The sequence below is a fragment of the Lepidochelys olivacea genome (assembly GCF_965140295.1).
Source record: "Lepidochelys olivacea isolate rLepOli2 genome assembly, chromosome: 3".
Taxonomy (NCBI): Eukaryota; Metazoa; Chordata; order Testudines; family Cheloniidae; genus Lepidochelys; species Lepidochelys olivacea.
This window is the reverse complement of record NC_140413.1, coordinates 72,240,292-72,256,825: the sequence shown is the minus strand read 5'-3', so window position 1 is coordinate 72,256,825 and position 16,534 is coordinate 72,240,292. Positions and strand designations below refer to the sequence as shown.

The following is a 16,534-nucleotide window of genomic DNA, read 5'->3' as shown; positions in this document are numbered from 1 at the left end:
CAAAAATGTGGAGACCAGTTATGTGAAAAATAAAAGGAACAGTCAGAAGGGTGAAATGCGAGCAAGCTTCACAGAAACTTTTTAAAAACACAATAGAGGCTCAAGCTATGTATATCCCAAATAAAAAAAATGAAAAAACTGTAAGAGGCCAAAAAAATGCCACCATGCCACCATGGCTAACCAGGATAAAAGAGGTGGTTACAGACAAAAATACATCCTTTAAAAATTGGCAGGAAAACAGAAAGAAGCATAAACTCTGGTAAGTCAAGTTTAAAAGTATAGTTAGATAGGGCAAAAGAGAATTTGAAGAGCAACTTTGCAAGAGAAAAACAAACTATCAGCATTGTTTTTTATTTTTTAAGTACATTCGAAGCAGGAAGCTTACCCAAGAGTCAGTGGAGCCACAACACGACTGAGGTGCTAAAGGAGCATTCAAGGAAGACAAGACCACTGCAGAGGAGTTTAATGAATTTGTTGCATCATCTTCATTGCAGATGATGTGAGTGATTCTCACACTTGAGCCATTCTTTTTCTGAGGAACTGTCCAAGATTGAGGTATCAACGGAGGAAGTTTTGGAACAGATTGATAAATTAAACAGTAATAAGTCACCAGGACCAGATGGTATTACCCAAGAGTTCTGAAGAAACTCAAATGTGAAGTTGCAGAACTACTAAGTGGTATGTGACCTATCACTTAACTCAGACTTTGTACCAGATGACTGGAGAATAGCTAATATAATGCAATTTTTTTTTAAAAAAGGCTTCAGAGGCGATCCTGGCAATTACAGACCAGTAAGTCTAACAGTACCAGACAAATTGGTTGAAACTATAGCAAAGAGTATTATTAGACACACAGATGAACATAATATGTTGGGGAAGAGTCATGCTTCACCAATATATTAGAATTCTTTGAAAGGGCCAATAAGCATGTGGCCAAGGGTGATTCAATACATATAGTGTACTTGGCCTTTCAGAAAGCCTTTGACAAGATCCCTCACCAAAGACCTTTAAGCAAAGTAACCTATCAAGGGATAAGAAGGAAGGTCCTCTGATGGACCAGTAGCTGGTTAAAAGACAGGAAACAAAGAATAGGAATAAATGGTCAGTTTTCATAGTGGAGAGAGGTAAATAGCAGGGTCCCCCAAGGATCTTTACTGGGACCAGTGCTGTTCAACATATTTAAATGATCGGGAAAAGGGGGTAAACAATGAGGTGGCAAATTTTGCATCTAATACAAAATTATTCAAGGTAGTCAAGTCCAAAGCTGACTGAAGAGTTGCAAAAGGATCTCAAAACTGGGCAACTGGGCAACAAAATGGCAGATGAAATTCAATGTTGATAAATGCAAAATAATGCACATTGGAAAATAAATCCAAACCATATATGCGATGATGGGGTATAAATCAGCTGTTATCTCTCAAGAAGGATTTTGGAGTCATTGTCAATAGTTCTCTGAAAACATCTGCTCGGTGTGTAGAGGTAGCCAAAAAAGCTAACAGAATGTTGGGAATCATTAGGAAAGGGATAGATAATAGGACAGAAAATATCAGAATGCCACTATATAAATCCATGGAACACCCAACCCTTGAATACTGCATGCAGTTCTGGTCACCCCATTTCAAAAATATATACTAGAATTGGGAAAAGTACTGGAAAGGCAACAAAAATGACTAGGTATGTGGAACACCTTCCATATGAGGAGAGATTAAAAAGCCTGTGACTATTCAGATTAGAAAAGAGATTATTAGATGGGATATGAGAAGTCTATAAAATCATGAATGGTGTGGAGAAAGTGAATAGCAAAGTGTTATTTACCTCTTCACATAACACAAGGGGTCTTCCAATGAAACAGGCAGCAGGTTTAAAACTAACAAAATTAAGTACCGGTACTTCTTCACACAACACAGTCAGCCTGTGGAACTTGGTGCCCTGGAATATGGTAAAGGCCAAGAGTATAACTGAACCCAAAAAAGAATTATGTAAGTTCATAGAGGATAGGACATCACCAGCTATTAGCCAAGATGGTCAGGGATGCAACACCATGCATTGGGTATCCCTGAACCTCTGACTGACAGAAGCTCAACCTCAATGACAGGGGATGGTTGACTTGATAAATTTCCCTATTCTGATTATTCCCTCCGAAGCATCTGGCACGAGCCACCGTCAGAAGTCAGGATTCTGGGATAGATGGACCATTGTTCTGACTCAGTGTGACCATTCTTATGTTGTTATTAGAGAAGGTTTATAGTTCAGAAAGAGAGAGAGAGAGACCATGAGTGGAAATGGTTCTGCATTTTAAGATATCTTGCCATATTATGATTAATTTTATAGTCTATGCACGGATGTTTAGTTAGTGAAGGGCTGTAGATATCCAGTACAATCCATCAAGATGGTAGGAATAAACTGTCACTCCCAGTCTAAGATGTGAACATGTTTATTTATAAGCCATTCTGCTGTAATAGGAAGAGAGGGATATCTAAAATGTTGTATGTTAAAACAGCAGCTAGCAGAAAATATGCAACAAAAAAGACACTCAATCTTTTTTCTATTTACAAAGAGGAGAACACCATCAAGTAGGTTTTTAGGCCCAACATTTGACGAACTTTAAAACTGTTACAATTGGGGTGGGGTAGGAATATATTCCGAATTCAAAATACTAATTAGGTTTGCTTTGTTTTTATTCAGATCAACAACACTGTTGCTGTGAAAATTTGTAAAGCCAATACTCATTACACCATGTTGGTCTATTCTTGCAGAAATAGCAACACAGCACAAGTTACAATCAAGAAAAACTTCCAGGTAATATAAAAGATTTTCTAAACTCTACCTATAATTATAAAGAGTAATTCAAAGTGCTTAAATATATTATAGAGCTTTTTGATTAGACACAAGTACAGCCAACATGATTTTAATAGTTGAGTCAATATTTATAGAAGAGCAAATAAAACCTGATGGTTTCTTCTTGGATTGTGAGGGTAAACCCCATTTGTGGGGGCAAGGTTCATATTTCCATCAGAATCATAAGTATAGCCTTGTTTAGCTTGGGTCTTTCTTTTAAAATGTTATTACCAAGTGTCTAATTCTATTTTCATCTTTTGACTCAGGCTGTAATTTTAGATTGAATTTTAATAAGAAGACCTCCATTTCTTAATACTGAGGGGGAAATAATGCACATTCTAGGAATCTTTATAGCTTCATAACTTACACAGCCATAAGACAAAGGTAATTTTATTCTGTACAAATGAATACCAACCTGTATTTAACTTGGAATCTAAGGTATTATGAAATTTACATACTCACAAATTGAAGTAACATTAAAGGTTACCTCTTCCAACCACTGAATATTGTTTTAGCTACATGGCTCCCACAGACTTTAAAGGGAGATTTGGGACTAAAAAAACCACATGATACTCTCAAATTTACCAATAAGTGTTAGACGTTCTGGTGGATAATTCTGCTAGTTAATTCTGAAGCTAGAAAATTCTGTCTTCGTTCTGTCCTTGATTGTATCCATTTATATAATTCTTGGGACATCCCAAAAGCAGTTGATTTTGCAAGTCCTTCAGAACCATTACAATTTATTGAGGAAGATATCTACACTTTTTTGAATGTATTTTTGAGGACCATCCTGATATATTCCTACTTAGTTTTGTGCAGTTTATTGTACTGGAATCATTTTATATGAAACCTCAGAAACAAAGGTTCTGCTGCTTGGAATTTCCAGCCATTACACCTTCTGACAACTCAATAACTCAAGCCTGGTCTTGGAGTTATCTTTGACTCCTCCCTGTCTCTAGGCCAAATCCTCATCTGCCTTAAATCAGTGTCACACCATTAAATTCAACAGAACAACACAGATTTACACCATTTAGGAGTCTTCTCCCTCACATTCAAGCTTGACACAATCCAATTTATGGAGCTGAACTTTCCCAAGTTTGAGGTGATTCAGAATGAATGATTTAATTCTGGACCATCTCTACTTTGTACGTTTTATCCAATAATCTCAAACAGCTTTACAAAATATTATTTAATTAAAGCTCTCCCAAACTCTGTGAAATAAGAATACAAGGGACCACTTAGCCTAGAACTAGCATGATGGTGGTCACCTATGAGATGGGAATACTGTATCTGTTTAACACAACACTATCTAGCACTTTAAGACAAGAAAGATAATATATTTAATTCAGAAATGAGAACAGAGAGAATATGATTATTAGAGCTGGATGAAAAATGATAAAAATAGAGTTGCAAACATTTTCACCATTCCCCTCCATCCCTGCCCCAATTTTTTCATTTACATTTTGTCCAGTCCTAATGAAGACTGGATCTTGAATTTGGCCATCATAAAAGCTTTAGCACTCCTACTATTCAAAATATGCCCTCTGATCATTAACGATCATGAGTAGTCAAGACTCTGGCTTTATGTCTCTTCTCCAAGATGGCACCTCTAGCATGATGGAAGGGCTTAGGTTTTCTGTTAAAGTAGAACGATGAGTACCATGTACCAAGTCACCAACATGAATTCTTGTAGTGCCTAGATGACCTCCAGGAGTCTTCCATGAGAGAACTGTTCCAGTTTAACCCTACTTTTCTTTTGCAAACTAATTGAACAATAGCACAAAGGTGATGGGCCTGCATGTACATCCACTAAAGTGCTAGTTCACTATTTCCATCTAGTAAATGCTAGAGTTTCCCATAATGTTTACACTACATATTTTTAAAATATCTGCAAAATGATACATTCCTCCACTGTGTCCTAACTGTACAACAATTTGTTAGTGTATAATACCATGAGACTACAGATAGGAGGATCTAATTGTTGCTAATGTGCCTTATCTGAGCTATGGTTTCACTAACATATACTTCAGGTTGTAATTTTAGATTGAACTGCTGGCTAATAATGCCCTTGGAAAGATTTGTTTTAGCAAGAACTGTATGTAGGCTATAAACAGAACTAATTATATTTTCAATGTTATCCATGTTAGATGATAAAACTAATAAGAAAGCAGCTTTAAAAATATTTTGCAGAACAGGTCTCTAACACTGAACAACTCAACAATACACACAATGGTGGCAGGACTCTTTATTCAAGTCCCAAATTGGCCTGTGGGCAAGTAGGGCCAGCAACAGAGGTGAGAGGGAGAAAGAGGAAGCCCTTTCTAATGTTAGCAGCAACACTTGCCGTTTCATCGCTTAAAAGTTCTGATGTATTTTACATGGATATCCAATTCAGTCCAGATACATGGGAACATCAATACTATCTTAAAAAGGAGATGAGGATTGGGAAAGGGAAAAGATGTCTTCATATAATGATATGAGAGTGCCTCAGATTTCCTCCAAGTTTACCTGTGTGGTTTAGTGGTTAGTACAGGGGAATGGAAGTACGAACTCCTTAGTTCCATTCATGGCTCTTAGAATCTGGGCAAGTCACTTAACTGAGTGTCACTGAGGTTTTCCCATCTGTAAAAGAATCTTATCTACCTTGGATAGGTTTTATGAGTCTCAGTGAATGTTTGTAAAGCACTTGGAGATACTGAGCTCAAAACCAAAGTTTCACAGGTAAAGAGCAAAGTACTACTATTTCAGCTTACCAACAACTAGTTTAAATCATCTACATGTTAAAATGGCTGCTAATAGGCACAATAAAACATTTTTAAGATATAAAAAATCAACTGATATTTAGAGTGCTAAATGATTTCAGGATTACACCCTGAGACCATAAGTCAATATAACATTTATATAATGACTTTTATAAGGACTGTTTTATATTTTAGAGAAAAGGACTCAGATATCAGACACTGTCATCCATTCACAACCCAAACACATTTTAAAAACACAGTTAATTGATCTAGATACCTACAAGGTATCTAGTACACCCTCTACTGTACTAGAACATGCCCAAAATGTTAATAATCATAATTATAAACAATTGTGACCAACATCCAACCACCAACTCATTTTCTTGTTCGTCTTTTAGCTTTTCACCTTGTGTTCAGCTGCCGCAGCTTGGTGACAATGCAATTCTCTGGTAGATGACACATTTGTCTATGCCCTTGGACCAAGACCAAGACGGGTTACAGAAACTCTTTATGCTTCAGTATCTCTCCTGCGGAGATACAGGGGTCTTTTGAGATGTTTCCAATAGATTACCCATGCAGCAGTAATCTTAACAAAAAGAAGATATTACAATCAGAGAAATAATGGAATTAAAACTAAAATTTTCCCAATAAGGTAAGTGTAACTTAGGCCTGGTCCAACATGAGTAATTAACATATGGAGGGAGATATGGAGGGAATATAGAATTAGGGAAGTTAACAAATCATCAGGTTGAAAACAGAATCTTTATGTTAAATAAGATGAGTAAATAGGTCAGTAGGCTAAGATAGAATGTCTGAGCCAACAAAGATAAGAGGGAGAACATGCATGGAACTATTTACTATGAACTAGATAACAAAGGAAGTTATCTAGTTATGATCAGTGCATGGACAGAGCGTGTTGCACTGGGGTTGTTTCCTGCAAAGTAACCAAGCCAAGCCAAAAATGTGTGATGCAATGTATAGTAAATGTAATGAGATATGTAATGTATATAAAAGGGAGAAGGTTTCTGTGTAACTTGGGGCTGTGATGTACCCTGCATCCTCCCCTCTGCGTTTGAATCTGATCGACCCAGCATAGCACTGCTGTATGCTAAATAACGATACCTGAGTGATGAAGGCTGGAGTCAAACTGAGTTCTTGGGAAGCTGAGTGGAAAGAGGTCTCAGAGGGAATCCCAACAGTAAACTATATAAGGCATTTTCAATTTATTCACAGAGAAAAGGAAAGTGAATAGCTTATATATCTGACCATTCTTCTCACCCACCTTTCACTACCATCTCATCCACTTGTCAGTATCAATTGTTGTCCCCAGAATTCCCTTTTAGAGTCCCCATCCCTGGATCACCTTGCATGTACTGATATGCCTCTCCTGTATGTTCATCCATCTCTCACATGTTAAGAGTCCATTCACACACCAGAGTGAGATTTTTGCTAACGTTTATACAAATGAGTCTTTGAATCAGAAGTCTTACCTGGGAAGAAAGTCATGTGACTATTGCCTCACAATCACCTCTTCCCCCCAGCCATCCTATCTTCAAGGCTATCATAAACCCCGTGAGTTTCATTTATTTAAATATAGTAATCTACTTTTAGTCTGCCATTGTTCCATTCTAGAGGAGCTAGCTCATGCCTCCAGATGAATATATACAGTCTCCACCACTGATGATCACAGAGGCAGCTTGGGTATAACCCTTTTAAAAGTTTATTTTATTAATTTCTCTTACCATAGAACAAATAGACATACCCTAGATCCTCTGCCATATCTATGAACACAAAAAAATCTGCTATGACACAGGCTGACCTAAAATGCAATGGAAAGGCCCATTACAGAAAGCCACATCTATGTTTACAGCATTCACAGTTCAGAGTGGCCTGGAGAATCATTGCTCAATATACACATGTATAGTAAGCAATGCATCTCAGTGCTCTATCAAAAGTCTCCATGTCTAAATTGAATAGATGAGTCACTTTTCACACAGTCATATCTATGCACTATATAAGAAACCACCAACATTGCACAAGACATCACATTATGTGCCATGGGTACATGGCTGAGTGGTTCAAAGGAGAAACATCTCTTAGCTGTACTGCTTAGCGAGGAAACAACTCAGTTACTATCCTATAGTTGTCACACATAATCACAGTTCTGAGACTGAATGCTAATATGTCACAGCAGGAATCCATTTTTGACAGCATGGTTGCAACCATTGTGGAGATACATTCACCAAGTGCACAGGTGCCTTGTCAATCACTGCACACAGTCCACCACAAATCTTGATGATGTCATGTGAACAACACTCATCGAGAGGACATGTAAAGATTTGCTGTCATCACATAAGCACTCATATGTGAATTACAAGCTGTGAGTTGCCTTGGCAGTCATTCACTGTTGTCAAGCAATTTGAGAAGTCTGTTCTTTAGGTCTGATATGTGAAATATAAATATACTATGGGAGTAACCTGGAGAGTACACAATAACATGACTGTCACACACCCTATTCATGCATGCTTATAATGTGGGAGTGTCTATAGTTATGGTGGATAGCGGATGTTCCAATGCAGGTGGAGTCACTCCTTGTAGTGACTCTGAAATCTGGTATTACAGGCCAATCTAAGGTTTAGAAACAAGTTTAGGATCCCAGTGGGAAATTAGGAATCTCACCTTTTCCAGTAGCATAATACACCACTTACTACCTCTGTAGGTATCTTGTCACCAAGTTAAGGAAGTATGGGCTGGATGAATGCACTATAAGGTGGGTAGAAAGCTGGCTAGATTGTCGGGCTCAACGGGTAGTGATCAATGGCTCCATGTCTAGTTGGCAGCCGGTATCAAGTGGAGTGCCCCAAGGGTTGGTCCTGGGGCCGGTTTTATTCAATATCTTCATAAATGATCTGGAGGATGGTGTGGATTGCACTCTCAGCAAATTTGCGGATGATACTAAACTGGGAGGAGTGGTAGATACGCTGGAGGGGAGGGATAGGATACAGAAGGACCTAGACCAATTGGAAGATTGGGCCAAAAGGAATCTGATGAGGTTCAATAAGGATAAGTGCAGGGTCCTGCACTTAGAATGGAAGAACCCAATGCACAGCTACAGACTAGGGACCGAATGGCTAGGCAGCAGTTCTGCGGAAAAGGACCTAGGGGTGACAGTTGATGAGAAGCTGGATATGAGTCAGCAGTGTGCCCTTGTTGCCAAGAAGGCCAATGGCATTTTGGGATGTATAAGTAGGGGCATAGCGAGCAGATCGAGGGACGTGATCGTTCCCCTCTATTCGACATTGGTGAGGCCTCATCTGGAGTACTGTGTCCAGTTTTGGGCCCCACACTTCAAGAAGGATGTGGATAAATTGGAGAGAGTCCAGCGAAGGGCAACAAAAATGATTAGGAGACTGGAACACATGACTTATGAGGAGAGGCTGAGGGAGCTGGGATTGTTTAGCCTGCAGAAGAGAAGAATGAGGGGGGATTTGATAGCTGCTTTCAACTACCTGAAAGGGGGTTCCAAAGAGGATGGCTCTAGACTGTTCTCAATGGTAGCAGATGACAGAACGAGGAGTAATGGTCTCAAGTTGCAGTGGGGGAGGTTTAGATTGGATATTAGGAAAAACTTTTTCACTAAGAGGGTGGTGAAACACTGGAATGAGTTACCTAGGGAGGTGGTAGAATCTCCTTCCTTAGAGGTTTTTAAGGTCAGGCTTGACAAAGCCCTGGCTGGGATGATTTAACTGGGAATTGGTCCTGCTTTAAGCAGGGGGTTGGACTAGATGACCTTCTGGGGTCCCTTCCAACCCTGATATTCTATGATTCTATGTCAGACAAAAAAAGAAAGATCAAGGATGGTATGGGTCTGCTGCTCAGTGGAGAAGGTGAGCTGGTAACAGAAGATGATAAGAAGACAGAGTTGCTCAATGCCTATTTTGTTTCAGTCTTCACACAAAAAATAACATGTGACCAGGTGACTAGTGAAGTTACCAGAGACAATAAAAGGGAAGGGATGCAGATCAGGATAAGTAAAGAACATGTCAGAGATCTTCTGACCAATTTAAATGAATTCAGTTCAGCAGGGCTTGATGCTATTCACCCCAGCTTGCTGAAGGAATTAGCTGAAAAAATCTAAGAACAACTGGCAATAATATTTGCAAATTCATGGATGAAAGGAGATGTCCCAGAAGACTGGAGAAGGGTTAATGTAGTGCCCATCTTTAAAAACGGGGGAAAGGAGTAGCCGGGGAACTATAAGCCTATCAGCCTGATCTTGATATCTGGGAAGCTATTAAAGCATGTATTAAACACTCAGTTTGCAAATATTTGGAGAATGAAGGGGTGATCACTAGCAGTCAGCATGGATTGATTAAGAATCAGTTATGCCAAACCATCTTGATTTCTTTATTTGACAAGGTAACTGGTTTGGTGGAGAGTGGGAATGTGATGGACATAATATACCTGGACTTTAGCAAGGCTTTTGACACAGTCCCACATAACATTCTCTTAAGTAAGCTAGAGAAATGTTGGCTTGGTAGAACTACCTTATGTGGATACATTATTGGGTAAACAACCTCAAATAAAGAGTAATGGAATTATGTCAGATTGGAAGGAGGTCTCAACTGGGGCTCCATAGAGATCTGTTTTGGGTCCGGTGTTTTTTAACATCTTTATTAATTACCTGGATGTAGGAATAGAGACCATACTGATCAAATTTGCAGATGGCACAAAGCTAGGGGGTTTGCAAACTGTGACAGGGCGTACCTCACCACTGCGGCATCTCCTGCTGGGTGTCCAGGGAATTAGCACTGACTCCTCTTCTGGTGGTGTCTCGCCTGCTGTCACCTTTGTTCCTGGACCCACATCACTCCTCAGACCATGGTGTCCTCTTCAGCAACACTGCCCTCCAGCTGTGCCACACTCCATATCCCCCTCCCTTCCAAGGGGGCCAGCAGTCTATTGTCCAGCCACTCCCTACAGTGGCAAACTGCAGTCCACTGTCTAGCCACTTCCTTCAGTGGCTCCAGCAGCCTCTTAGCCCTTCCATCAGGGCCTCAGTCTGCAGATCCCTGCAGCCTGCCAGGAGCTGCCTTTAGCTCTCTGAGTCTCTGCCTGTAGCACTGCTTGGTCCTGGGTGCTTGCTGCCCTCTGCCTGTAAGGCAGCAAGTCCTCCTCCCATCTCAAGCTCCAGGGAATCACTCAACTCTGCTCTGCCCTGCAGGCCTTTTTACATGAGCCTGCCAGGCCATGATTGGCTACTCCTCTCAGCCCCTTTCTAATTGGCTGCCTCCTGCACAGCCTCCCTATGGCTGCTTTTAACCCCTGTTCTACCAGTGATGGGCAGCTGACCCATCACACAAACACACTGGAAGATAGAGCTACTATGCAAAGGGATTTTGATAAACTGGAGAACTGGGCTATAGACAACAAAAATTAAATTAAAAAAAAGACAAATGTAAGGTATTACACATGGTGGGGAGGGGGAACCAAATGCACAAATAGAGAATGGAGGATAACTAGCTTGGCAGCAGCACTGTTGAGAAGGATCTGGGAGTTGTATTGAATCACAACCTCAACATGAGTCAACAATACAATGTTGTTGCAAAAAAAAAAAAAAGCAAATGCAGTTTTGGGTTCCATTAACAAAGGCATAGTATGCAAATCAGGGGAGGTAATAGTACCATTCTACTCAGTGCTGTTTAGGCCTCAGCTGGGCTATTGTGTCCAGTTCTGGATGTAGAGAAACTGGAAAGGATCCAGAGGCAAGTGACAAAGATGAAGAAAGGGATGGAATGCAAGCCATATGAGCAAAGACTGATGGAACTGGTTATGTTTAGTTTGGAAAAGAGGAGATTAAGAGGAGGATATAGTAGCAGTCTTCAAATCCTTGAAAGGCTGCCATAAAAAAAGATGGAAAAAAATTGTTCTTTCTTGCCACAGAGGGAAGGACAAGAGGCAATAGTTTCAAGCTATAGCATAGCAGATTTAGATTAAATCTCAGGAAAAACTTCCTAACTGTACAAACAAATTGACTAGGGAAGTCATGGAAGTTCCTTCTTTGGAGGTTTTCAAAAAGAGGCTGGATAGCCATCTGTCTTGGATGGTTTAGACACAACAAATCCTACATCTTGGCTGGGGGTTAGACTAGATGACCCTTGCTGTCCCTTCTAACCCTATGGTTCTATGACTCAATAATTCTATTGTATGATTCTACTTGGTACCTAATTTTACCGATGCTGGTGTCAGGCTGGGACAGACCTGTCTACATAGCTCAACTAAAAGCCTGAAAAAAGTCCGTATGTTATATTTAAAATATACATGCATGCAACATAAAATGGGTATCACACTACACAATGTACTACCCCCAGAACACACATGTGTACGCCTCCGTTGATTCCCATCAAATCTATCAGTTACTTCCTAGTACACAAGGCATCAGGTTTTCAGGATCAGGCCCCAGATTTGTTTTTAAAATATCTTGGAAGTGTAAAACAATACACTTACAGCTAAGTCACTGACTAAGTCTCCTGTCAAGTGCTATGGGGAAAATTTTGCATTGAGGAAGAGCCCCATATTATAACAGATATACAAATAAGTGTTTAAAAAGATAAAATATAACAATAATGGATCACACACTCATGAAGGCCAAATGCTGTGTGTTATCCAACTTTTTAACTGCAAATGGCTTTTCAGGTTTAATGTCCAGGGGTTCAGAATCTTAGCCTGGCTGCCCTCAGAAACTGAGAATGTGTTTGTTGAAGCTGAGGCTGGAAGAGTTGTGACAGGAATGAATTCTCCATTAGAAGAGAATGGGCAATGTCATTCCTAGCTAACAGACTCCACAGAAACAACAGAAACCCTTCAGGTGCCCTTTGATAGCATCGCCTCTCAGATGGCTGAAGAGAAATTGAGCAAGGAGGGGAAAGGGCCAAAGAAATTTGAATGGGAGTAAAATTGATTGGGGTGATGATGTGGAAAAGTCCTGTGTGGAGAAAACACTATATATAAATATGTAAGTAGTTAAGTTTGTGTTAATTGCTGGCATTAATAGCAAACCTACTTAAAGCTGAGGTGTGTGTCCCCCAATACTCCCTTTCCCTCCCCATACCAGGTCCCCCATTCCTCCTATCTCTCATGTCAAGGGCTCTGTGTATCCACACATCTCCCCCTCCATCCCCATGCCAGGGTTCCCCATTCTTTCCCCTGTGCCATAGATGCCACATCCCCCATCCCCACCCTCTTCCCTTTTCCCTCCCATGCCAGGACCTCAAAACTACCTTTCTTCTCCTGGAATTGGAAGGGATAGGCAGACAGTTGATGTCCTCTGTCTTCTCTTCCCTCCACCCCACCATCCAATATGCTTCGGGGAGGCAGCACAGTAGGAAATGCAGCCTTCTCTTCTACCTCTACAATCCCCTGCTAGGTCAGCAACCATCCCACAGCAGTTAAACAATTGCCAGACATACAAGCATCCTCAAATTCAGATAGACATACAGAGAAGTGTAATTAAGTTGAGTGTCAGACCTCACTTTGCTCACCCACTTAAACAGGTTAAAAATGAATTATCCAGATAATTATAATATAAGATGAAATGGCAAAGTGGCACTGTATTAACACCATGACAAACTGGAAATATTAGTTATGTTTAAAGGATTCATAATCCTATATATTTACAGAAAATGTATACAAATTATATAAGCATCATCTTCCAATATTTCTTCAGATCTCACACCTTCAAAAATACCACACAATCTAACATTAAGACAATATTTAGGATTCTTGTGGGATTCAATCCACACTTATTTTAGAGAATTGTTTTGGAAGGATCTGATCCAAAGCCTATTGAAGTCACTGGAAAGACTGTTATTATCTGGATCAGGCTATAAGGGCAGATATTCTCTCTCTGCCTTTGTCTCTTCTGGCCATTGTAGAAGATCACTTTTTGAATGGTACAGTGCTGCTAGGCTGAAAAATATGGAACTTGAGAACTTTATCCTGCAAAGCTTTATGCCAGTGAGTAATTGTTACTTACCTGAGGAGTCCCATATTGACTTCAAAGATGACTTATATAATAGTTGAGCCAGATGGTTTGCAGGATTTAGAATTTTGTTTGTGTTTAATTTGGATGAGGACAGTGAGGTAGTCATTGGGGATTCAGAAATGTCCTTCCTATGGGCCCAATCCTGGGGGAAGGGGGGTGTCTAAGAAGTGCTTGGCACTTTCAACTCCCATTGGTATTTAAATGAGAGTTAAGTGTGTTCACCATCTCACCCAAAATTATGGTGTCATGGTCATTTTATATATTCAGTAGTAGGCCCACTGTTCTCAGTGTTTCATTCATGTGCTAAACTACCTGCCTTCTGTTATAAAACTGCTTCCACATGGAAGTTCTCTTGGGACTTTAATTTCAATCCTAGCTGAGACCACTAAACTCACTCTGTATTATTTAGCACTTCAAGCTAGACAGCAACTTGGCTGTAGAAAGGAACAGACAGTGTTTTATTCACCATTAAACACAGACACCTTTTAAACTGTTCACTGTGCATTTTTGTTAAAGAAATGGCATTTTACTGGCACAGAGCCATTTTACATAAGTATTTCTCGGTCAAGATCCAATAACGTAGAACATCCTGAATAACATTAAAAGAACTATATAACAAGATTTGTATGTCAGATTATATTAAAGTGAGAAATTTAAGGTAGCTTAGTTTGAAAATTATTGTAGTGTATGAACTGGATCTTGCTCAAATATATAGAAAATAAACCATAAATACACACATGCAGAAGTTAGTTATCTATTCCAGATGTATGGTTTTCTTTTCAATGTTCATAATTTCCTTCTGGTAAACCCAGTCACTTTCCCTCTATTATATTCTGGAAGGGGAAAGGAGATATATTCACACACTGACAACCTTGTAACTATTAAGTTATCAGTATAATTCAGGATGTCCTCTTGTTGTCATTGTGCCCTTGGTATGAGCTGTCGGAGGCCTGTAGATCTGAAGTAGCAAAACATTGAGGCCTGATCTACACTACAAACTTAGGTCAACGGAATCTGCCTTATGTCAACCTAATAATGTATGTGTCTACACTACCAGGTCCCTTCTGCTAACCCAATTCACCTGTTACGTTTGACTTAATTACTCCACCTCTGCGAGAGGCATAGCACTTTCGATGTTGATGGGTCAACAGAGGGGCAGTTTAATGCAGTGTTGTGTAAATTGACTGAATTGGCCTCCAGAAGGTGTCCCATAATGCTCCGCTATTACCGCTCTGGTGATTGTTTTAAACTCTGTTGCAGAGCAGCCAGGTACATAGAAATAGCCCCTCCCCTGTTAAAGCCCCAGGCACTCTTGAATTACCATTTCCTGTTCGATCAACATGGAGAGCTCGCCAGCCCAGCTGGTCATGATGACTCAATGCCCAAAACATGCTCCAGCCTGGAATACACAGGAGGTGGTGGATCTTAGTGATCTGTGGAGAAAAGAGTCTGTGCAGGCACAGTTCTGATCTAGCCATAGAAACGTAGACATCTACACAAAGATCGAGTGGGGCATAGGGGAGAAGGGGTACAACAGGGACACACAGCAGGGACACATGAAAATCAGAGAACTTCAGCAGGCGTACCAGAAGACAAGGGAGGTGAACACTCATTCTGGTTCTCTACCACAGACATGCTGCTTCTACAACGAGCTGCATGCAGTTCTGGGTGGTTATCCCACCACTACCCCCAAATATAGCGTGGACACCTCCCCAGAGTCTGAGTCCCGAGCTACCTCAGGCAACAATGAGGAGGACATTTTGGATGAGGAAGAGGAGTAGGAGGAAAATGGGAGACAGGCAAGTAGGGCATCCTTTCTCCCTGAGAGCCAGGAGCTATTTTTAACCCAGGAGCAGTCCAGCTGGTGCAGGACAGTATCGTGGCTGAGCATGATGCCAGAAAGAAACCTCTGGTAAGCATGCAACTACAATTAAACTGTAGGGGTTACATGCCCTTATGTTTTATGTTTAATATGAAGAAAAAGTGAGGTGCAGTGGATATCTGCTTCCCAATGGCCACTCCAGCTATGCAGAGGGTGCCCCCTAGAAAAGACTGTTTATGTGCATTGGGATAGCCCGGGAGTCCTCCATGGAGATCTCTAGGAAACTTGTATGAAGGTACTCTGCAATCCTTTGAAGAAGGTTTCTGGGAGGGGCTGCGTTAATTCTTCCACCTTGGTAGGAAACTTTCCCACGCAACTCCAGTATTAATTCTGCTGGCATCATTGCAGTATGCAGCATAGCAGCATAAGGACCAGTCTGCAACCAGACACTTACAACATCTGCTGCCTTGCTGCCCTTGTTACCCTCCAGAGATTGATATCAAATAGGGTCACCTACATGAGATGATGGAAGTTTTCATTACAAGCACTCATACCACAAACAATAGACGATGTGATCCCCCACACATGGTGATGTCCAGGTTCCTCAACTACAGTTTCCCTAACATGCCAGAGGTTAGGGGGAGGGAGCATTTTTCACCTGCCCACCTGTGCTCCCAACACAGATTGCCCACAAGTTGCAACACAAGGCCTGTTGAGCATGCCACTGAGCCATGTTCACCATGGCTGGAACAGGATACCGGTTCATTGAATAGTTAGGGATAATGATTATGGTCTGGCTTGCATTTCTGTGCTTTCACAGACAAGCTGACTTGGTTTCTCTTCTCCCAATTTTATCACACCGTTTGCCCAAGATTAAATTATTTTCCTGGTCTTTCAGTTTCTTTGTTTGTGCAATAAAGTCAATGTTTGAAAATGAAATACTCTTTATTTATCCCAAGCATGGGAGGGTCGGGGAGGGCAGGGGAGGTACAGGGAAACAGATGTAACCAAGGGGATGGTATGGGAAGGCACAACCCAGATAAGCAGTGCACGTTGCTGTGGCTCATTGCTGAAACAGGTTTTCCAAGC

At 40.6% G+C, this 16,534-nt stretch overlaps 1 long non-coding RNA gene across 1 annotated transcript; it reads left to right on the top strand.

Moving 5' to 3' along the window:
* The first annotated feature begins 521 nt into the window (after positions 1–521).
* On the top strand, positions 522–6,115 carry LOC311518713. The gene is made up of 3 exons (XR_014711091.1): positions 522–678; positions 2,686–2,799; positions 5,978–6,115. It is a non-coding gene; the product is annotated as an uncharacterized lncRNA (long non-coding RNA).
* The last annotated feature ends 10,419 nt before the right edge of the window (positions 6,116–16,534 follow it).